This window comes from Lactuca serriola, chromosome 4 (assembly GCF_051521515.1).
Source record: "Lactuca serriola cultivar US96UC23 chromosome 4, Lser_US96UC23_V15, whole genome shotgun sequence".
In the NCBI taxonomy this organism is placed as follows: Eukaryota; Viridiplantae; Streptophyta; class Magnoliopsida; order Asterales; family Asteraceae; genus Lactuca; species Lactuca serriola.
In genome coordinates, this window is record NC_136411.1 from 232541205 (window position 1) to 232565930 (window position 24726).

Consider the following 24726-nt stretch of genomic DNA (forward strand, 5'->3'; position numbering starts at 1 on the left):
AGATGTTCAAAACCAATTACAATATGATGTCAAAATATGAGATTAAACTGGCGCCGCAGCATCCCTTCATCAAAAGCATAATGATACCTGTAGTTACTAAATCCCTGGGACATACAAGTAATTTTGAAAGAGTAGATTAGCATTTAAGCTGGTGAGTTTCATAAGTATTTAAATGAAAATGTTTGTATAAAATGAAATGTTTGTCCTTGTTTGTTTGTGTTTAGAAAATCCTATATTTTCTACTAGTATAAAAGTAGTCTTACTTCAAGACCAAAGTTTGTTTCCAAAAATGTATCTAAGTGTAAAAATAACCAATATGTTTGAAAACCTCGTAAATCAATGTATTTTTAATACCTCGTGTGAGTTTTATAACCATACAATACTTGGAATGCCTATACACAACGTTCTTCAGGCGTTGGAATGTTATGACGTTTGTCACCCCAAATGGTGGACTGTAGCTAACAGTCAAGGCGCGGGTTGTCAAGCCCGTATAGATCTATACACAAACACCATGCTCCCCCTCCAAGGGATTCTGGTATATAATACAGGACTTGAAATGTGTACTCGAACATACGTGAAGTTAATGTCTCACAAAACCGTAGTATAAAAACAGATTTACGTGTTAAAATGTTCGTTTGCTCTTGTATATGAAAGTGATTTCTTAAAAATCGTGTTTCTAGTATGTAAAAGTTAGCAATATCCTCATAAAACTATACCTATTATAATTTTCTAAAAGTGTGCCTCGTTTGTTTTAGAATATCTAGAAAAGGAATCACTTGTTATGAAAGCATAGATTTTTGTAGAGCATAAGATAGACACATATACATTAAATCTAGGAAAAATGTTTAGTTTATACATGCATTACAACAATTTATAGTTTTAAAGATAGAATGCTATTGTAATATATTTTGTACATGGGAGTTCCGTATAAAGTTTATAAATCACATATGATTCTACTTAATAAAGGTGTATAATAATCTTTATATATAACACCCGATAGTAGTCGTGTGTTTTACCTGTATTTTCCCCCCCTTAGAAAGCATATAAAAGCATTTAGAATATTAAAAAAGGGTTAATTAAGGGGTATGAACTCACTTGAAAGTTTGAAGATAGCGAGATGGAAAACCGGGCAGAGTTTCGTCTTGGGAAACGGATTTTTCACGGGATCCTCGGGAATCTCGGGAGTAAAATCGACCTTCGGGACTTGAGCAAAATGACCAGGGCTTCGGGGTAGTGCGGGCACAGAAATCGAGGCAATATCGTGAGAGAAATGAGAGAAATGGGGTGAATTTCCCGGAACCCTCGCATCTCTATTTATAGGGGGTCTGAGAAGCCTCGGTACGCGGGGCCTACGCTCGTACGCAAGGCGTACTCGTGCGTCACCCGTGACCAAGTCCTCGACTGCCTCGCTTCGGATGGGACGGGTCGGGTAGGCTCGCATAGGGGCGACGTGGACGGACCGAGACCAAGGCCTTCGCGTACGCGGGGCGTACGGGGTTACGCGACGCGTAACTCGGATGAGGACGCTGACTCCTCCTTCGGATATTACCGGATTTTTTATTTAAATTTATATATAATTTATTTAATAAACTTCAAAAAATCATATCTTCTTCATACGAACTCCGTTTTCGATGGTCTTTATATCCACGCGTAGGTGAGACTACTCTCTACAACTTTCGTTTAGACTCCGTCGGCAAATTCCGAAATTATTTTTATTATTTATTTATTAAAATGACGTGATTAAGGAAATTCTTTAAAAATTCATAACTTCTTTATCTAACGTCGGTTTTTTCCAGACTTTTTACCGCTGAGATACCATTGTCGAGACCTTCGATTCTCGTTTATTTCATTCCGGCCAAAAGTCGTTCGATCTTCGATTCGAGTTTTTAGCTGTCTGTTGCTAAGCTGAACTTGGAAAAATCTTAACTTCAGTATACGAAGCCGGATTTGGGCATTCTTTTTACGTACGATCTCGGTTTAATGATATTAAACATAGTAGGTAGTTAAATAGAAACTTTTTGGACATTTTATTATCAGAGTTAATTTCTTTAACTCAAAAGTGGTTACAATACTTGTCCTATTAGGCCATTACAAAGAGTTGAAATATCCGGTTGTCTCATTTTTCGGACACGGCTATGAATCTTGTGAACATATCTTCTAAGTCGGATCTATTTTCCACAACTGGTTCTTCCTTTTGATAGAAACCCGTCTCTTTCTGCTTGTACTTTTCCTCATTTTCCTTTTTATACTCTTCATACGGGAGCCATTCCTTCTTTGGTTTCTGCCAATTCTCATCGTATCTGTTGCCGCTTGAGTAGAACACTTGCGCCTTCTTGTTTCCATTTTCATCCAAGTCACAATCCTTCGTGAGACGACGTCATCTACAGTTCTCGCATCCAACTCGAATAGCATGGATTGTTTGATCCATTTTTGTCATCCTTCTATCTAAACTATCGAGCTTAGCCATCATTGGCCGAGTTCACTACCCCCTGACTTACTTCATTTATTGGGTTGTGGTATTCTCTAGAATGTTTAGAGAATTATTCAATTAATTCCTTGATTATCGGGGGTGCCTTCTTTATAAGCGTGCCTTGCGAGTCGAGCAATGGCCTTATGGTAACATTGACTCCATCATAGAAGATGGAGACTTCTTGTTGGCTATTAAGATCATGGTGCGGGCAATTTTTGAGAAGACCTTTGTACCTCTACCACGCCTCATAAAGGGACTCTCCGGGTTGTTGCTCGAAATTGGCAATGGCTTTCTTCAACTTGGCTATTTTAGAAGGCGGGCAAAAATGGTCTATCAACTCTTCTTTCATCTTAGCCCATGTGGTGACCGACCCGGGGGGGAGTGACTTGAGCCAATCCTTTGCAGCACCCTTGAATGTGACTGGAAGCATACGAAGTAGCTGGGTCTCTCGTGGCACATTTGGTACATTGAAGTAGTCAACCACATCATTTACTTCATCTAAGTGCTTGTAAGCATCTTCGTGGTCTTTTCCATAGAAGGGAATCTCCTTGAGTTGAGCGAGGATATGACCCTTAAGCTCAAAAGTAGAACTTGCGGGAATTGCGAGCTGCACAAGTCCCAGGCCAGTGTCATCGCGCATCCTCTTCTTCCATTCCCCCATGGGGACTTCATCGATATTAGCCATAGTAATAGCTAAATCGTCCTCAAAATCGGATTTGTGCTCGTATGTAGGTTTTTCTTCTTCCTCGGTCTCGTACTCGGTGTCTTCTTTAATCGGGTCTTCGATTGCTAAAGAGGTGTTGGATGCTCCTAATTTGTTGCTCTTCTTCTAGCTGAAAACGGACTTGAGGTTCTTTAATGGCGAATTCTTTGAAGAAACGGATTCTCCAACGGCTTTTCCTTTGTTCCTCCTTAGTGCGGATTCCGGGTCTTCGAGAGGAGGGACCAGAGGCGTATCAGACCCTCGGGTCATGAAACAAATGCAAATAAAACAAAAAAAAAACACGTAAAAAGAACAAAAATAAAATAAAAATTAAAACTGTGAACAGCGATGGACTCGCCGAGTTGTCACGAGTGCACTCGGCGAGTTCAAGGCAAAAACAGAAAAAATTTCTAATTATTATTTAAAACGAATTTTTATTAAAACCCATACTAACTACTAAATAAAGTAAGAATTAACTTTTTGAAGGATAAATCCCACACAAAGGATCGATAAAAATAGAACTTAGTGCTAATTTAGAACTGTTCCCCGGCAACGGCGCCAAAAACTTGATGTGTGTAAACTCAACTAGTTTTAAACCTACTTTTAATTATAAAATGAACACACAAGGGCAGTGGACTTATCAATTGTGTACAGCTAAATAAGTAGGGTATCGAACACAGGGAACGATAAGTTAAAACTAAAGACTAATTTTATCTAAATTAAATAATAAGTAGGGATTTTCTCTAGTTTTATAAGACTAGAAATTTACTAACTATCACTTAAACTAAAAACTAGAAAAGCAAAGATTTAAATAAATTCAATAACGAGAAGGACTTCTGTTTAGTTTAACTCAATTGATCATATGGTTGATATTATGATATTAGTGCAATGGATTAATTCTTCTATTGGCTACCGATTCAAGTGATTAGCTTTGCGTTCGCTGCACTAATCCTTAGAGAACAAACTAACTCAAACAGTGATCAGTTGTCTAATTTAATTTAATTCACTAGATTATTTATTCGGGGTGATTTAGACTTGTAATAGCTAACTAGTTTGGTCCTTTAGTTAACCTCTTGTTGATGGTCATCACACAAGATCACACATGAATTTACCTAATTTTCTATTAATTCTAGTTTCATGTTCATTAATCCTAGACATATAATAAAGTGGTCACATAAACATATGAGGTTGACAATTAAAAGATGTTCATACTAACTAATTATCTTCCTATCAATAGAAAAATAGTTATCATTCACACACAAGGTTCTTTAACAAGCTAAAATCAACAAAATCACCAATATTGAATTAATCCTATCAATAATCAAACCATAGTCTCAATTTCGTATCCCCAAACAGAAGTTTAAGAGTTTTAGCTCATGATTGAGGTAATTAACAGCAATAAAACGAATTCTAATTGTCTAACCATGATTGCAAATAATAGATTAAATAGAATGATGAGAATTTGCCTCTAATCTCCTTCGAAATTGAATTCTAGGTTGTATCTTCGTTCTTCAGATCTCTCCTAGCTCTGATTCGCAGCCTGCTTCTCTCCAAGGGTTCCAGCATATCGAATGGCGATCTGGAAAGCTATTTTTATAGATTCGAACCGAATCGCCGAGTCCACCCCTTAATACTCATACACGGTAAGTCACAGAGTCTTTATCCTCTCGAATCTTCGACGCTACTCGCCGAGTAGTCGACCTTACTCGCCGAGTACCTTGTATTTTTAGTGTTTTTCTTCTTTGTTCAACTCCCGAGCTCCCAACCGCTTCTCCTGCTTCCTTTTGCATCCAAGCTTCGCTTTTGGACTAAAAATACAATTCAAACACTTTTAAGTATCTTTTATCCATGATATACAATAAATTAGCTAATAAATGATAAAAATCTAAACTTATTATGGAGCTAAATATGCAAATATCAACCCACCAGACAGCCTCCCTGGAAAATCTGACAATTTTAGAAAAATATTAACACAAGAAAAAAACTAAATATAACAATCTCCCTTACCCGCCACTTCAGCCCGTTCAGCATACTTTGATTGTATCGACGTATTGATTAACTCAATTATCGTTGTTATAGGAAACTCACGGGTGGATATAATTTGCAAAATTTCTGGGACGACAATCGATTTAACATTGTAACGTACTTTTGAGAAAAATGCTCGTGTCCATTTTGAAATTGTTATATCGTCAAGCCAGTAAATTGGACTCCTAAGCAAGGTGCAGAAAGGTTGTTTCCTAGATGCACTTTGCAACCTTTCCAGACACAAGTAAAAATCATCAATGCTATATGCATTGCATGACTTCCAAAACAACGATTCGACTTCCGTTTTGTTATGTCCGACTGACTCACAAATTTTTCGAGCTATATCTTTAGGACAATATCCATGATACGAATCTGGGTAGGCACTATGAACACCAAAAGTCTATTTTATCACATAGGTTGCTTATGAAACCAACCTTTGTATCCTCACCTAAACAATCTTTTAACCTCATCATGAACCATCTCCATGATTCTTCACACTCTAACGTTCCCAAACCAATTGCTAAGAGTAGGGGTTCATGATTTTCATCTAAAGCCACTGAGAAGTACATTGTTGTCAGATAGCTCCCAAGAAGGGGTAAGTAACCCACATATATTTAATGGGTTTTAGCCATAAGAACATCCTATGTGCTCATGCAACCCTAATGCTTGGATCTAGGTTTCTCTATTGTATATGCTATTCATCCAAGACTTTAAACCCTAGTTCTAGCATACAAGTAATCATATTACCATAATAAATAGGTTTCGATGTTACCTTGATTGTTATGTAGCAATAACAATCACAAATCCTTCTTGTAATGACTTTAGAAAGGTTAGAGTCACAAATGTCACTCCTCTAATGGCTCAAAAACACCAAGAGCAAGAGGATGAAGAGGAGAAGAGAAGGAGGCTGCCAAAAACGTGTGGAAACCCTAACCAATTAGTTCACCACGTTTTTTAGGCTTAAGGGTACTATTTATACATGTAGGCTATTAGCGTTTTAAACTAGGAAACCCTAATTTGGATGCTTAGGCCCTAAGCAACCCATGGACCCTTCTTTAATAAGCCTTGGACGATTTCTAATGGGTTTCCCCATAGAATTCGTCCAACCTTGTATAATAAGGTAATCCATAGCCCAATTACAATTATCTTATAATTACAATTCTAGTCCCTTAAGTTTAATTAATCTCTTTTAGTCACAAACTTAATTCTTAACTATATTAATTAAACAATATGATTTCTCCCGTAATATATTATACTCATAATATATTAATAAATCATATTTAATCCTTTCTCTCCATAATTCATCCTATCAAGTTGCTTTGGTGAAGGCAACCCAAAAGTACCATGCACCATCGGGTCAAGTACATACCAAAATAGTTATTGACTTAGACACTAATCCAACAGTCTCCCACTTGGAAAAGTCTAATAACTATTCCGCGTATGACTTTAGATCCTGATCTACAATCATAGCTTTCTAAAGCCGCTGTCAACTCTGATCTTATCAGATACGCGTGTCCTTTAGATAAAGGATCATATATTCCTCCATTCAAGATATTATCGTATAGACTGAGACATGGATCTAAATCATTCTCTCTGTCTATGTGTTGTTTCCCGAATTCAGATTTATGACGACTGACAATAGACTACAATTGAGCGTGGGTTTAATCCAATGCTCAAATCATATTCATAAGCACTCATGAACGTTGCAGAAAACAATTGCTTATGTCTAATACACTTTAGACAATCCACACACCAATTCACAACAGTTGTTGGGTTGAAGATTTGCTCAAGTGTTGCGTCGTTGGGCTCGAATGTTTATTTATTTTATTTGTATTCCAGTTTGGGCCTGTCCAACCGAGAGCCCATTATGTTTAATATATAAGTATATGCTTGCATGCATATTAGGTTAACGATTGTTCTAGAGCGTAACGATATTTTTACAGATTTCTTTGATCGTTCTTGTAACCTACCAATCCTCTACAGTTGATGTTCTTAATCGAGCTCTTCTGAGGATTTTGTTTAATCATTCGACACGTTTGATTCATTCTTGTCTCGTTCATATTTTCGTGTTCTTACAGTTTTATATTTACTTACCTGTTTGAGATCTAATCGATCTTCATAGATTAAAGGTTTTTAACCTCATCAATTGGTATCAGAGCAGGAGGCTGTGTAATCGATACACATCTTTTCTGTGAAAAGGTTTCAATTAGGGTTTTTCCGCAACTACCGATATTTATTGAGCTGTCATCTCATTATTGACGTATCTTGATATTTATTGTTTTGCCCTAATCTGCTTTATTACAAGTCTGATCTTTGAACAGGTTTTTTCGATCATAATGGACGAGTCGCAATCAAATCCAATCAATATTTCTAACAGCATTGGTTCGACCATGAAGATTCCAATCCTATACACCCATGACTATGAAGTATGGGCGCATCACTTCGAAGACTATGTGATAGGATCTGAGGATAATGGGTACCTCATATGGGAAGCCATCATTAATGGACCGTTTTCTCATTCTGCAACGTCCAGGATTATTAAGACACAAAAGGAGTACAATGATCTGCTGAAGGATGTTAAGGATATTGCACAAGATAAAAAAGACAAATTCCAGTGCAATATCAAGGCATTAAGGTTGATCAGATTCACTCTTCAGTCCGACACCTTCAGGTTGGTCAGCTCTTGCACAACGACAAAGGAAGTTTGGGATAGACTTCGCGAACTGTATTCTACAGACGAGGATCTTGAACATTCTATCCAAACCTTGCTCTTATCTGAGTTTGGAGAATTCAGGCAAGGAGCCGAAGAAACAGTGACCCAGACGTTCGATCGCTTCAATCATCTTCTCAGCAAGATGATCAAACATGACATTGAAAGGAAGCTTATCGAGCAGAAGGTTACATTCTTAAATGGTCTGAGGTCTGAATGGAGAGCAGTGGTGTCTACAATCAAAGCCCATCAGCAGTTTAAATCATACTCTTTGGCAAAACTGGTGGTAATTCTCAAATCCCAAGAGAAGATTGTGCTGCAGGAGAAGAACGTTGTTTCAAGCCTTGGTTCGTTGGCCCTCATAATCAAAAAAGTAAAGCTGTGATGGAGGATGAAGACCTCAACCTGGAGGAGTATGACCTCACGTCTGAGGATTATGCTATGATGGTGTCCAATCCCAAGAGGTTCATAAAGAAGAGACTCCCCAGCAATAAAAACCGAAACTGGAAGGGGAATTACAGTTCAGAAAAAATTAACAATGAACCGAAGGTTGAGGAGCCCAAGAAGGAACCGAAGGTGGATGGCGATTCAGGAGTAAGCTGTTACTACTGTGGTGGGAAAAACCACTATGCTAAAGATTATGTTCTTAAGAAGATGGCTGAGAAGGATGATGAAATGGATGAGGAAGCTGTGTTGCAGAAAAGGCTGGATGAGTTGAGAAAGAAGAAGTCTACCGCTAACCCTTCTATTAATGCTCTTATTGTGTAGGGTTCGGTTGCTGATGACGAGTTCGGTAGCACAGAAGTTTGGTCTACCGACTCAGAAGACGATGAAGTGAGGAAGCCTACTCATGGAAAGGCTTATGTGGCAAAGGAGGAGAGTAGTGGAGGAAGATGCTTCATGGTGTCTGATGTATCTCAGATGAGGGGATACAACACTGATGGTGGAAGCGATGAACCGAAGGGGAAGGAGGACATGTGCTTTACGGCCAAACCACTCAGCCAGCAGTTCAATGAGCTTGATGAACTGATAAAGAAGGTACAATCGGTTTTCATTTCATTTAAAGTACCACAATCCTCATATGAGAAAGAACTAAAAAATGTTAATACAAGAATTTCTCATCTAGATAGTAGCTTAACTCAAACTCGAGTCACCAATTCTAACCTAACTGATCAATTAAGCAGGGTGTCTTCGAAAAGTGAGGAGCGGCGGATGTGGATCGAGTTGAAGGAGTCAGAATTAGTTAAAATAAAAGACGAAAACATTTATTTACAAAGAGACAATTTAAAGTTGTTAAAACAGCGGAATGTTTTTTGTTTAATTGCAAAACGTCTATATTCTAATATTACTCAGCTTCACTTGAACTGTGAAATAGGCCAAAAGATCCATCACATGATTTTCCCTTCCTTGAGTTTAAGGAGGATGAGATCGATGCTGAAGCCTATAATTGTGAGAGTGTGATATCGTCCGATGATATCAATCCGACCTACATGTATGGACTGGGCAAAATTGAGTCCTTCATTAAATCCAAGGACCACAAGGACATGCTCAAAAACCTTTTGGATGAAAATGATAGACTTAAACTGAGAACCGAAACCATACAAAAATTTGACTCTTTAAACGCCAACGTAAGCTCAGAAAACAAAATTGATGTTGAAAATGCATCTGAGCTAAACGAGGACGACAACATGAGTGAAATTTCTGTAGAGGACACGGTTGACTGCTCAGAATTTGTTAAAAGCAAACCTGAAAACCACAAGAATCTTATTTCTGAAAATTCAGTGGAGTTCGCTCGATTGTCCCAACAAAAGTCCCCGATCTTAGCAGAGAAAGCAGTTGTGTATCAAAAGGTCAAGACCACTCCAAATCAAGTATACAAGGTCACTGGAGTAACCGAACATCAGACGGTTGAACTCACAGCTATTGTAAACGAAGACAATGTTGATGGCTGTGATGAGTACTTTTGGTCTGCTCCAATAGATAATGCAAACGAAACGGTGGGCTTATCTGAAAGGACCTCCTGGATGAGTAAAGGTAGATACATATCTGAACCCTTGAATAAGCCAGATAATTTCGATGAGCCAAGCACCAGTGGTACGAAAGACATTCCTCAGGAGGATGAAAGTTCGGCAAAAGAAGACGTTCCCTCTACTCCCTCAGCTCAAAGTGAAACTCCTTCAGTTCAAAAGGAACCAGCCAAGGAAAAACCGAAAATGAAGGCAAATATTCATCATCAACCAAAGCAGATGAGGAATAAGAAACGTGAAAGGAACAAAAGATACAGGAAGAATCTCTCTGAAAGGAGGCAATTCTGGCAATCCCAGAATGCACACTTCTCACATCAAGACAAGAATCTGAAGTGTGAAAACAATCCTGTCGGAAAGCCTGAGAGCCACAATAACCGAAAGCCAAGGTTCGGTTCACAAGAGAATACCAACCGAAAGCAAAGGTTCGGTGCTAAGAATAACTTCAACCGAAAGCAAAGGTTCGGTTCAAAGAACGATTCCAACCGAATGCAAAGGTTCGTTTCTGAAGTCAAAAGAGAACAAAACTCTAAGGTCAGTCCCTCCAATGATCAAAAGAAAAAGGGTCACCTAGAGTCTCCAGCCAAGAAGTCCTCTCAATCCAAACCCACTTCTTCTAGTTCATCTAATTCTTCTACTTCCACCAATTCATCTCCATCTTGCTCTAAAGCTAATTCTGTTCGTTCTCAAAAATCTCATTCGTCAGCTGAACAAAAGGGCAAACAGAAGGTCAATGAATCCAAACCAGAGTCCAAACCGAACGCACCCAATCCTAATAAGATAAATGTTTTTACCATTAAAAAGAAAGATGAAACAACACTCATAAAACGAACATATCTTGTTGACATCTCTCTTACTGTTCCTGTTTCCATGAAAAGCTCACGTGGACCCAAGAAAGTTTGGGTTCCTAAATCTGCTTAATTTTTGCAGGTTATAAGTGACGAGCAGTTCGACGAAGAATGGTACATCGATAGTGGCTGATCACGTCACATGACAGGGAGGAAAGAGGAGCTCAGGGAATACAGATCTCTTGCAAATGGTGCAAATGTCAAGTTTGGAAATAACTCTTTCGGCACCATTAAGGGATACGAGATGATAACAAATGGTGACTTTACTATAAGGAAGGTGGCTTATGTGGAAGGACTCCAACACAACCTCATCAGTGTATCTCAGCTTGTTGGAGGTACAGGTCTTAAAGTCTCATTCGATGATGAAGGTTCTGAAATTATTGAGAAAAAGACAAAGAAAGTAATTCTCAAGTAGGAGCGACAATGGTCTGGAATTCAAGAACAAGGAGTTTGAAGAGTTTCTAGCAGAAAAGGAAATAAGTCACAACTTCTCAGCTCCCTACACACCTCAACAAAACGGAATAGTCGAAAGACGAAACCGATCTTTGTGTGAAGCTGCCCGAACTATGCTAAGTTTCGCTTCCTTACCTCTTTATTTTTGGGCTGATGCTATTTCTGCTGCTTGTTTTACACAGAACAGGTCTTATCTCAACAAGCGATTCACGCTCACACCTTATGAGATACTAAACAACAGAAAGCCCAATGTGAAATTTTTCCATGTGTTCGGCTCACGGTGTTTCATCTTTAACTCTAGAGAACACCGCAATAAGTTCGATGTCAAAGCCGACGAGGGAATCTTTCTGGGCTACTCTCTCACATCCAAGGCATACAGGGTCCTAAACAAGCGTTCGAGAAAAATTGAAGAGACATATTATGTGACCTTTGACGATAGCTATGTCAAAAAGCTACAGGCCAAAGAAGACACCACAGGGGAAATCTTTCCTCAAACTGGCCAAGTCACAGTCTCGATCGCTAATCTATACGAAAAATTTCTGGAGCTCTTTGATGAACCAGAGAAAGCTTCTCTCTCAGAAGCCGGTGCAGCAGACAACAAGGTTGACCACATGAAGCAGATTGTCGAAGAAGCTGCAAGGAGAATGAATGAAGGAGGATCGACTTCTAATGAACCTCCATTCCATAATGCTTCTATCGAGGGGGAGCCAAGCTCACATGACGAGGAAGAGCCAAGCTCACATGTCGAGGGGGAGCCAAGCTCACATGTCGAGGGGGAGCCAAGTTCTACAACTGCAACCGAAGGTGCTTCTCCAACCGAAGGTGCTTCAACGCCTGAAAATCCAGCACCACAAGAAACCTCTGACCTTCAAGTTTCTTAAATCTCATCAATCAAGGGGGAGCATGATGATATGACGCTTGATTACGATAGCCAACCTGAGCCAGAAGAAATGATCAATGCTGAACTAGACCCTACCTTTGATCCAAACTATCCTCCTCTTACCAAATGGACCAGAGATCATCCTATCTCTCAAGTGGTTGGAGATGTCTCTGAGAATGTTCTGACCCGATCACAACTGAAAGCAAAACAGACATCCTTATTTTCAAAGGTTGAGTTTTGTATGTTTAACTCATTTGTATCAAAAGTTGAACCGAAGACAGTTAACACTGCCCTCGATCACTCTGATTGGGTTCAAGCAATGCAAGACGAACTGAACGAATTTGAAAGGAACAAAGTCTGGCGTCTTATTCCAACTCCTCCAGATGCTTCGGTTGTTGGTCTCAAATGGGTCTTTAGGAACAAAATGGACAAGGAAGGAAATGTTATAAGGAACAAAGCTCGTCTGGTTGTAAAGGGATACTGTCAGGAGGAAGGAATTGATTATGAAGAAACCTTCGCTCCTGTAGCTAGGCTGGAATCTGTAAGAATATTTCTGGCTTATGTTGCCCACAAAAACTTTGAAGTTTTCCAAATGGACGTCAAATGTGCATTTCTTAATGGAGAACTCGAAGAAACCGTGTATGTGGAGCAACCACCTGGGTTCGTGAACGAAAAGTATCCAAACCATTGCTATATTCTGGATAAAGCTGTATATGGCCTTAAACAAACTCCGAGAGCCTGGTTTGAAACGCTGACTAAATTCTTAAAGATGTCTAAATTCAAACAAGGTTCGGTTGACCCAACCTTCTTTCGCAAAAAGGAAGGTAACCACCTTATGATAGTTCAAATTTATGTCGATGACATCATCTTTGGCTCTACGAATCCCAGCTTAACAGCTGAATTCAGAAAGTTGATGGAGACTAAATTTGAAATGAGCTCAATGGGTCCTATTAACTTTTTCCTTGGTTTAAATATTAGACAGGGACCCGAAGGCATCTTTATCAATCAGGAAGCTTACACAAAGACTCTCCTAGCAAAGTTTGGTATGATGGGAGACTCCAAAGTCAAAGTCCCAATGGCATTCGGCACCAAGCTAACTCCATCCCTAGACAAACCGGCTGTTGATATCACGCTCTATCGTCAAATGATAGGCTCATTAATGTATCTTACTGCTAGCAGGCCTGACATCATGTTTTCTGTGTGTTATTGTGCTCGATTTCAGGCAAACCCACGCGAACCTCACATGCTTGCAGTGAAGAACATTTTACGCTATCTCAAGCGAACTACCTCCTTAGGTCTATGGTATCCATCCAACTCCGGTTTCTTTGTTCAAGCCTATTCTGATGCTGACCTTGGAGGATGTGGACTCGACCGAAAAAGCACTATTGGTGGCTGTCAATTCCTTGACGGAAACTTGGTCAGCTGGCAATCCAAGAAACAAACGTGTGTGTCGTTGTCTACTGCCGAATCGGAATACATAGCCACTGCTTCTTGCACCTCACAAGTGATTTGGATCCAGAGTCAACTTCGAGACTATGGACTCAATATGAAGAAGATCCCACTATATTGTGACTCTGAAAGTTCAATTAGGATCTGTCATAACCCAGTGCAACACTCTAAAACCAAACACATAGCACTGAGGTATCACTTCATCAAAGATCACGTGGAAGATGGAAATGTCGAAGTTCACTTCGTAAGAACCACTGATCAACTGGCTGACGTCTTTACCAAAGCTCTTCCTGAAGCATCATTCAATAGAATATTGCAAGGGCTAGGTATGATGGAATCAGAGTCAGTACCTCACACTACCTCTCAACCTCAAACATAAGAAGCGAAACCAACCGAACGCTCGGGTTCGGTTAAACCATCTGACTCGCTCATCACTTCAAAGGTAGTTTTCTTGGTTGTATATTACTTGTACAAAATTGTTTTTCTTAGTGTTGAAAATATTTTCCCATTGCATGTCTAAAATCCTTGGTTTCTCAAAATTTTCCAAAACCGAAACCTACCGAAGGTTCGGGTTCGGTTTCTTAAAATTTTCCAAAACCGAAACCTACTGAAGGTTCGGGTTCGGTTTTTCAAAATTTTGTTGAACCGAAACCTACCGAAGGTTCGGGTTCGGTTTTTCAAAATTTTGTTGAACCGAAACCTACCGAAGGTTCGGGTTCGGTTTTTCAAAATTTTGTTGAACCGAAATCAACCGAACGTTCGGGTTTGGTTTTTCAAAATTTTCTGGAACCGAAACCAACCGAACGCTCGGGTTCGGTTTTTCAAAATTTTCTGCAACCGAAACCAACCGAACGCTCGGGTTCGGTTTTTCAACTTTTTCCCAACCGAACGTTCGGGTTCGGTTTTTCATTTTTTTCTAAAGTTTTTTTTAAGACTAATTTTTTTTTCTCTTACTATTTGTTTAATTTTATTCAAATTTTTTTTCTTTTCTTTTATTTCTTTATTATTTCTTTAATAAATCTCAAAAACTCCAAAAATATTTTTTATTTTTTTTTATGTGTGTTCGTTCGTTTATGGGGTTATAATTGATGAATTACTTAAGTGTCCCTAGAAGCATGCTGCTGTATGTGTCCCAAGCCTCATAAGATTTTGAATAACAGCCTTCATGACCTGGTATACACAAACCTTGTCTTCCCAATAAGGCTACCTCATTTATTCTAATCATGAGCTACCTCACTCTCTTCTCATATGAGTTAAGAGTTTTTCTGCTTGGTCCTTATTTTCGCAGCAGAGGTACTTTATCTTCTTACACCATCTCCATTACACTTCTCCATTACATTCGTTTCATAAACGTAACCCTTAAGACTCTCAGAAATTACCACTGAGGTTTATGGTTACACAACATCTGTGTTTATGATCTTAGTTTCGTGTCACTACGAGCTGAGTGAAACCCAAAATACAACACCAAATCTGAATTGACGGTGATCATTTAATATGTTCAAGTTTTCACCAAAGAGTTGACGGATGTACTTTCATGAAATCTCAAATTTTATTTTGTGTGATTCCTATGAAATTGTTAAACACCATAACATTTCTTCCCTTAGGATCATGTATGCGGTCTACAACGGGATTAACTTGGACTTTGGGTTGGTCCTCTGGCAACAGCTCATCCAGAGCCTCTCTTCTTCATCTCGACATTCTGAGGTGTCGCTGGCCCGGTTCTGGATTGTCATCACCAAGTGGGCGATGGATAAGCTGGATATCCCTACTACTGCTGGTGCAGTGATGTCTTCGGTTGGTACTTTTCATACCACCAAAATAATCGTCTCTGATGCGTCCAAATTTTCCTTCATTGGCTCAATTCCGGAGACAATGTATGGCGATGTTCCTTCTGACAGCAGGATCATCAGGATGATCAAGGAGTTCAAACAGTCAGGGCCAAGGGAACTCACACCGGAAATGCTCAAGTCCATCCACGATGCGGACAAACCGGTGCCAAGGGGCAAAAAGGCGGACAAAGGGAAGCAAGCGACCAAAGCTACTAAGGGTCCTTCTCCCAAGAAGAGGAAACAGACAAAGGCTGCTCAGTCCCCACAGCCGAAGAGGAGGAAGACTCAACCGAAGCGCAAGCTTGTCATCCCTTCCTCTTCAAGTGAATCGGAAGGTGAGAGTTCGGGTTCGGACGGCTCTCAAGGAGGCGAAACCCCTCAAAGAGGCAATACCCCACCCCGATCCCCTACTCCATACATGGAAATCCATCATTCACCCATCCCTTCACCCACACAAACTATCCCTACTTCCATTCCGACCATAAACCCCACTACCACTATTCCCCCAACCTCTTTCCTTATACCACCACCCATTTTCACTACTACAACAACAACCACTGCAAAGGTTACAACCAACGTATCTGATACGGGGGTTCATACCAGTGCAACCGATACCCCACCCGTAACCGAACCACCACAAACCGAAACCCATACAACCGAACATACCCACACTCAACCACCACCCGAAACTACCCCACCCCATACTCAACCTGAATCCTCCAAACCCACAACACCCCCAGCTTCACCACCCCCTCCATCTCCAGAAAATGCCTCTGATGGCGAGAATCCTTTCCTTGGCGGTGATCACATGACCTTTGATTCGGTCTATTTCAGTCCGTTTCAGGTTCAGAGTGATGAAGAGGATGATGCTCCAGTGACAAATAAGCATCTTAAGGAGCTCAACGAGAAAGTTGACTTACTTATCGCCTCCTCTTCCAACCATCAGTCCTCCTTATCTGAAGCTGCTCTTCAGAAGATTGTTGATGCCTTCTCCAGGGCTCAGCATGATTCGGTAGCCTCAGCAACTGCCGCCATCGACGCCTCTACCAAAGCCTGTGAGGCTGTGACCGCAAAAGTCGATAAACTATTCTCAGACGCCTCTTCTTTGCTGAAGTCATTGCAGGAGAGTGCGAATTCCACCAAGACAACTTTGGAACCGATTGTTCAGCAATTGGCAAAGTTCGTCTCAACGGAGTTGACTTCGTTCGCTGCCCTTCGCCAAACCATAAGCGACGACAACTCGGCCCTTCGTGCCTCCATCGATGAGCGCCTTGCTAAGCTACAAGAGGATCTTGCGGCTGAAAACTCTTTGATGGACGTTCTCGCCAGCAAAACCACCGACCTAAAGGTCAAGAGCACTCAGCTATCCAACTCTCAACAACAGCTGGAAGCTCTTCGATCCGAAAGGGAGGTCATCAAGACATATGTTTCGGATGTACACGCTGCCTTATCCAACATCCTAGAAGCACATGATCCGATTCTAAACCATTCGGAGAGGCGAACCCTTGCTGAAAAGCTCTCTCCGGTCATGGACCTTCTCAGCAAAATAGAAGGCCTACCTAGTTTCGTGTCCATTCTGAAACAAGGGGGAGATGAGAAGAAGACCGGATCGAAACCACCTCCTTCCTCCAAAGCTACTCGCACAACCGAACCACCTCCGACTGGTCAAGCTTCGGGTTCGGGTGTGAAGGACAAAGGGAAAAATATAGCTGAGGAAGAAGATGAAGATGAAGACAAGGAGACCATTGCGGACATGTTTAAACGAAAGAACAGTCGCAATGTGGATGAAGACGTAAATCGTGTGGCGCGAGAGGCTGAAGAAGTCGAACGCAAGCAGAAGGAAGCCCACGATCTCCTCGAGAGCAGGAAGACTCTTTTCCCTGCATGGACTCGGGAGAGAATGATCAAAGAGGCCATAGACACTCCCAGCATACTGTGGCTCGAGCCAGTGATTTCGTTCGACTACGATAATTCTGTCGATTCGCAGTTCGACATGCCGTTGACTCGAAAGGCATTCATCTTCCATGCCTTCTCAAATATCTTTGAAGTCCCTCATCTGAACGCTGAGCTTGATAGGGAGCTCATCGACTTCTATCTGAAGGCTGCTCGTCCTCAATATCTAACTTGGAGCGCCCAGAAGATAGTAAGCGTTCGGGTACTGAAGCCTTATACCGAAGGTCGATTCATAAACGTTCGGTTCAAGGTGATTCGGGGATCTGCTAGATCTGCACATCTTATCTCCCTGGCAGATCTACCGAACTTAAATCCTCATGATTGGATTGTTCTGCACAACATCCTCTTGATGAATGAAGCTGAATATGGTCCGATTATAGACCATATCAAGAGGATGATTGTCTATTATATCATGGAGGTTGCCCCGATGGATCAGGAGGTTGCTACTGTCTTCAAGAAGAAACCGAAGATAGCTCCTGTGGGATCGGCCAGTGATCTCAATCAGATGAAGATGGGCAAGATCGACCCGAGACGCAATTCGGTCGTGTTCACTAGAGCAGAAGGACAGAAATGTCTCTTTGCTTTAGCTGACAAACATCTCTACACCACTGCTTGTCTAGAGCATGTACTATCGATCATTCGAAGGTGTAAAGAGAATACAGCGGATGATGTCAAGTACTTCAATGACATGATCCAGTGGTACATCAGGTTTAGGCAGACGATTCTGGCTTTAATCTCTCGTCTGTTTAACACTGTGAAGAAGAAGGTACCTGGCTCCGCTGCTGGCCCAAGTAACAAATGAAGGTCTCGCTCCAATTGACGCAAAGGGGGAGATTGTTGGGTTGAAGATTTGCTCAAGTGTTACGTCGTTGGGCTCGAATGTTTATTTATTTTATTTGTATTCCGGTTTGGGCCTGCCAACCGAGAGCCCATTATGTTTAATATATAAGTATATGCTTGCATGCATATTAGGTTAACGATTGTTCTAGAGCGTAACGATATTTTTACAGATTTCTTTGATCGTTCTTGTAACCTACCAATCCTCTACAGTTGATGTTCTTAATCGAGCTCTTCTGAGGATTTTGTTTAATCATTCGACACGTTTGATTCACTCTTGTCTCGTTCATATTTTCGTGTTCTTACAGTTTTATATTTACTTACCTGTTTGAGATCTAATCGATCTTCATAGATTAAAGGTTCTTAACCTCATCAACAGTCTTCATTCATACCTACTTCCAACATATGAACGACTGTGGTCTGTTAGAATAATTTGATTGTTCTAAACCAACTTAATTATTCGGGAAGTCAAAACATGCAATCTGAAACACAAGAATAATACTAATTCCATATGGTCTAAAACCTTTGAGTATAAATAAAACACCTTTTATTTATCACCATATTGATTACTCATTATTTGTTGTTTTGGGTAATCAACCTTTTATACTTGAATCATAACTATACTTGTCCCATGCTCTTAGCATGCACACAATGTTTTTCCTATAGTCCTTACTTTGTGAAATAGATCACATTTCCAATCATACTCATTTCATAACTCCCAATCATTTCTACAAGTGAAAAAATATCAAATTCTTGCCACTTATAGAATATGCTAGATTCTAACATTTTACCCTTTCGTAATATCACTACACTAAAGTCACAAGGACTATTGCCAATGAAATTACAAAACTCTCTATCGGAAATTGTTACAATATGAAAGAACATAATTTGTGGTTTGAGCTAGGCATCATTTTGTATAGATAACTATGTCATTTTGCAGTGTTTGTATGTTGTCATGTAGTGTGCGCTACCACACATGTGTGTGCGGCCGCACACTATGTGTGCGGCCGCACACATGTGCTTGGCTGCACACACTTGTGCTGGTAGGAGGAGTACTATTTATAGCATCTGAGTTGTGTCAGTCTGTACTTTTTGCTAGAAGTCTGTGACGTATGTGTGTGTTTTCCCAAGGTGTACCTGACATTTATTTGATATAGATGTGTGCATGCATGATTCAACTTCTTCTTCTCAATCTCAATCTAATTGCAATTAACTTCATTGATTACTAAATTGGATCCTTAATTTTAGGGACTTACAATTAGTATCAGAGCCAATTTGGTATCAATTGAAGTTGCTTTTTAAGTGTGAGAGTGCAAAATTTTAATGTTTTTTAAAATTCTGATTAAAGTACTGTTGAAGGTTTGCTGCCAACTGTTGAAGGTTTGCTGCTGACTTTCAAGGTTTGCTGTTAAGTGTGTGCGGTTGAAGTGATTGCAGTTGAAAGTGTGTGCCGTTGAAAGTGTGTGCGGTTAGATTGGTGTGTGCGGCTCAATTGAGTGTGCGGCTGGATAAGTGTGTGCGGTTAAGGAGTGTGTGTTTAAGAGTATTAGTGTGCGGCTGAAAACTACTAAAAATGGAATCTCAAAACATGACTGTTCATCAAGATTTGGATGCAATAATGGGAACAACCACTCGTATTCCTAGATTGCTATCAGCTGAAGGATTTCCTGAATGGAAGTATCGAATTGAAAAATACATCAAAATGAAGGATTTCAAAATTTGGAGAAGCATTTTGAAAGGACCAATTCGGATTACTTCTACTTTAGAAGATGGAACGGTAATTGACAAACAGGTTGAAAACTACACTGATGATGATTTTGAACGAGTTGAAGAACAAGAAAAGGCTCTTGCCACTCTGACTATGGCATTGTCTCCTGAAATAGCACAAGGATTTCGTGAGTATACATCAGCAAAAGCATTATGGGAAGCACTCATAGAAGTTTATGAAGGAAATGAAGACATGAAGCAAAGTCGACAAGACATGCTCCGACAAAAATTCAACATGTTCAACTATGTATTGGGAGAAACATTGGAAAATCAATTGCAAAGATTTATCACACTAACCACTGAAATGAGCTCCACAGGAGTGATGGTTACTAGATCTGAAATCAACAAGAAGTTACTAAATTCTCTTCCAAAATCATGGGACATAATTGTCTCGGTGATTAAAAAGACAAAAGATCTGAACCGTTTAAGCCTGTCTGAAACAATGGCAATCATCAAAGCTTGTGATCTTGATGATAAACAAAGAGAAATCAATCATGTCAATTCGTACTCTACAGCCAATCTTGGACTTCAAAATAACAACACCGCTTTTTCAAGCTTCACTACTCTTCAAAATACTCAAATCCAGGTCCCTCAAGTTCAACCTCATACAGTCCATCAAAACATAACATACATCATACCTAACATGCAACAAACTCAAATCCCTCAAACAATATCTCAAGTTGGTTCTAGTGTTAGTCCTTCCACAGATGTTTTAGTTCAATCTCATGGAATTGGTTCCCAAAGCTCATTTGCAAAAGAAAAGGAGGAAAATATGGCTTTAGCTACTGGGTTGGTGAACTGCTACAATGCCATTGTTGCTGGAGAGCTCTCTCCACAACTTTCATTCACTGATCTTGATCAAATTCATCCTGAAGATGTGGAAGAGATGGATATTACTTGGAAAATGGCAATGGCAGTATTCAGGGCTAAACAATTCTCAAAAAAGACTGGAAAGAACAACTGGGGTGTAAATTCAGATAAAAAGATTGGTTTTAGCAAAGGAAAGTTACGTTGTTATAATTGTCATGAACCAGGACACTTTGCGAGGGAATGTCCAAAACCAAATCAGCGAGAAAACTCCGAAAGAACCATGGTGCCAATAACTTACGTTCACAGCAACAACAGAGGATCATCTTCAAACAATCAGTCTGCAAACATGGCAATGGTAGCTCAATCGTTCAACTGGGAAGATCAAGTTCAGGCCCTAAACATTTCGGAACCTGAAAAGGCAAATCTTGCTCAAGTCAAGGATGCATGTAAAGAAATGGAAGCAGATCTAGAGGAGGAGATGATGAATTTGCAGTTTGCATTCATGGTTCAGACCACTCCTGAACCAGTCAAATCTGAGGTTAGTGAATTCGGTTGTTCTCAATCTTGTATTAAAATTGTTAAGTTTTTCAGATATCAAATTAAGATAATCAAAAGAGAGAACGAGGACTTGAAATATGAGGGATATACTCTTAGAAAAAATCAAAAGCCCTTAAAAACTCAATTAGAAAATAAAACAAAAGACTTTAAAAAATTGCAAGAGGATTACAACAACAAATGCGAGAACTATGATCATCTCAAAAGAAAACTTGGTGCTGTAACCATGGAACTTGACACATTGAAAAATTGTTTTGAAAAAGCTGAATTTAATTTCAAAAAGTACGATGGGTCAAGTGAAAAGATTGCAAAATTAATCGAAAGTCAATCACACAGGAGGGATATCACTCATGGTAATCAAATAAAAGTTGGATTAGGTTTTGAGAGTGTCCCTCCTCCCTTCAATCACAACTATACTGCTATTCCCCTGTCTCAAGAAGAAATTGACAGAGAACCGTGCATGGTGTATGGAAAGTCAGCTTCTGAGTAGGAAATACAGTCTAGTTATGAGACTTTGCATACTAATGTTTTTGCTTCAAGTGCAGATATATCAATAGTTCAGGGGGAGCATGTTGCTGAAACTTTTGAGTCAAAGAATGTTATGATTGAATCTGGTGTTAATTACAGTCATGAGTCTGTGTCAAAATCAAACACAAATGTTTTGTGTCGGGTGGTATTTTATTTCAGTCTGACAATGATTCTAATAGTGTTGTTTCTGATCAAACTGCTAAACCTGATTTACATGTCTCTGCATCTAACACATTTGTTACTAAATTCTATGATGGATCTTGCAAGTGTAAATGTGTTAGAAATGGAAAAGCAAAGAACAACATTGTCAACAGCAGTGCCAAAGTTTCTGATAACAAACAAATTTGTTTTAATTGTGGCACTGTTGGACACATTGCAAGAAACTGCATGAACCGTATGTTTGTATCTCATACAACAAAAAGGGGGGAGAATGAATTTCGGGGACGATCTTTGACAAGAAAAATTCCCAAAACTCATTCTAGAAATGGAGATTTGAATAAAACATTAAACAACAAATTCGAAAGATTTCAAAAGAATAAACAGGTTTTTTGCAAAAACAACAGAAGTTTGCCAAAATCAACTCAGGCCAAGCCTAAGTCAAATTTGTTAAAAAGCAGGAAAGGATCTTCTAACTCTTCAAGTAAGAGATCCACCGGTTCAAAGCAAACTCACAAATTTTTGAAACCTAACTTTCAGTGGATTCCAAAATCTTTTTCAGATCAATCTTCATTACTCTCCAATTCAAAAGCAAAGAAAGAATCAAATGAAAAACTTGTAAAAGGAAAGAGTCAACCCAGGATTATGATGACCTGGGTTCTCAAAACTAAATAATTCCATTCATCGTGCAGGGACAGTTGCGGAGGAATGTCGCCAGACCTTGGTATGTAGACAGCGGCTGCTCCCGGCACATGACTGGAGACATATCCCAATTGCATAACATTCAAACTTTTAATGGGGGATATGTTTCTTTTGCGGGCGGAGAGGGTGGAAAAATTACTCAAAGAGGAACTGTGTCCAATGGAGTGTTGAATTTTGAGAATGTTAACTTTGCTCCAGAACTGAAGCACAACTTGCTGAGTGTATCCCAGATATGCGACAAGGGCTACTCTACTAATTTCACAGATAAGGAATGTCTGATCTTAAAACCTGGCATTATTATCCCTGACGATTGGATTCTTGTAAGATCTAAACGGGATGGAAATGCCTACATTATAGACATGAATAGCAATTTCCCTGATGATGTCACGTATCTTTTCTCCAAAGCTTCTGAACAAAATGCGATGTTGTGGCATCGTCGTCTCGGTCATGCGAATGCAAAGAACCTGAATCGGCTTGCGAAGAACGAATTGGTTCGTGGGCTACCCATCAAAGATTTCATTACTTTTGAGAAATGTGTTTCGTGTGCCCAAGGAAAACATCATCGAAAACCACACTTTCCAAAGTAGATAAACTCCATAAGTCATGTGCTCGAGTTATTGCATATGGATTTATTTGGTCCGGTTAATGTTTTGAGCATCAATCGCAACTCTTTCTGCCTTGTTGTGATAGATGATTACTCTCGTTTCACTTGGGTTTTCTTTCTGTCTAACAAAGCTGAAATTCCTAACCTTATCAAAAGATTCATTGTGATGATCGAAAATCAGACTAACAATCGAGTGAAAGCGCTGCGTACTGATAATGGAACAGAGTTCAAGAATGCTGTTCTTGATCATTTTTGCGCTGATAAAGGGATTGTGCGTCAATTTAGTTATGTTCGAACACCTCAACAAAACGGGGTTGCCGAACGTCGGAATCGAACTCTAAAAGATGCCGCAAGGACGATGCTCTGTGATTCCAAGCTTCCTGTATTCTTCTGGGCAGAGGCGATTAACATTGCGTGTTATGTTCAAAATCGTGTGCTAATCAACAAAGCCAGAATGAAGACGCCGTATGATATTTTATTTGGACACAAGCCATCTGTCAGTCATTTCCAAGCATTTGGCTGCCCTTGCACCCTTCTCCACTTGGAATCCAATCCAAAATTCAACGCCAAAGCCGATGACTGTTACTTTGTTGGATATGCTGCTCGAACTGCGTACAGGGTTTACAATAAGAAGACTAAACAGATTGTAGAATCATTTGATGTTCGTTGGCTTGACGAAAATGAGACAGATGCTAGAGTGGGTCCTGACTGGTTGTTTGACTACACATCCCTTTTCAAATCATTTAATGTGTCTTCAGATAATCAAGAAGGATCTACTTCCAATTCGAAGATTCCTAGTGAAGACGAAGAAGATGAAGTTGTTTATCGATGTCCATTGATTTCCACTAACCCTCCTTCGGTACCCCCTACTCATTTTGAATCTTCTGAGTCTCCTCAACAACCTTCTCCTGATGCCATTGCTACTCCTTTAACTCCAATGGAAAAAGAGTTCATGAACCACGAGACTTCCGCTATAACTTTAACTCTGATGGAACTTCTTTTTCCAGAAGATATTGCAGAAGAGTTTGTAGCGGATTCTTCTAACGAACCTTGTTCATCCTCTACAGACCATATAGCAAATGATGGAGCGGTTAACATTCATAATCTTCCTGTTTCGGTCAATGATATTAGTCATCAGATCCCTACACGCATTCAGCGAGATCATCCAATAGAGAACATCATTGGCCAGTTGGGCGACGGGGTTCAAACGAGAAGTAAAAGTGGGGATGTAAATACATGTCTTTACTCTTGCTTCATATCTCAAATAGAACCTAAATCTGTCGAAATGGCTCTGAATGAGCCCAGCTGGGTTAAAGCCATGCATGATGAATTAAATCAATTTGAGAAACTCGGAGTCTGGAAATTGGTGGAACTACCAAAAGGAAAGAAATCTCTTGATACTCGTTGGGTATTTCGAAATAAA

General features: G+C 39.9%; 1 non-coding gene across 1 annotated transcript; it reads left to right on the forward strand.

Moving 5' to 3' along the window:
• Positions 1–2664: 2664 nt before the first annotated feature.
• Positions 2665–2771, forward strand: LOC145049067 (small nucleolar RNA R71). Its single transcript, XR_013683185.1, has one exon. It is a non-coding gene; the product is annotated as a small nucleolar RNA R71 (small nucleolar RNA).
• The last annotated feature ends 21955 nt before the right edge of the window (positions 2772–24726 follow it).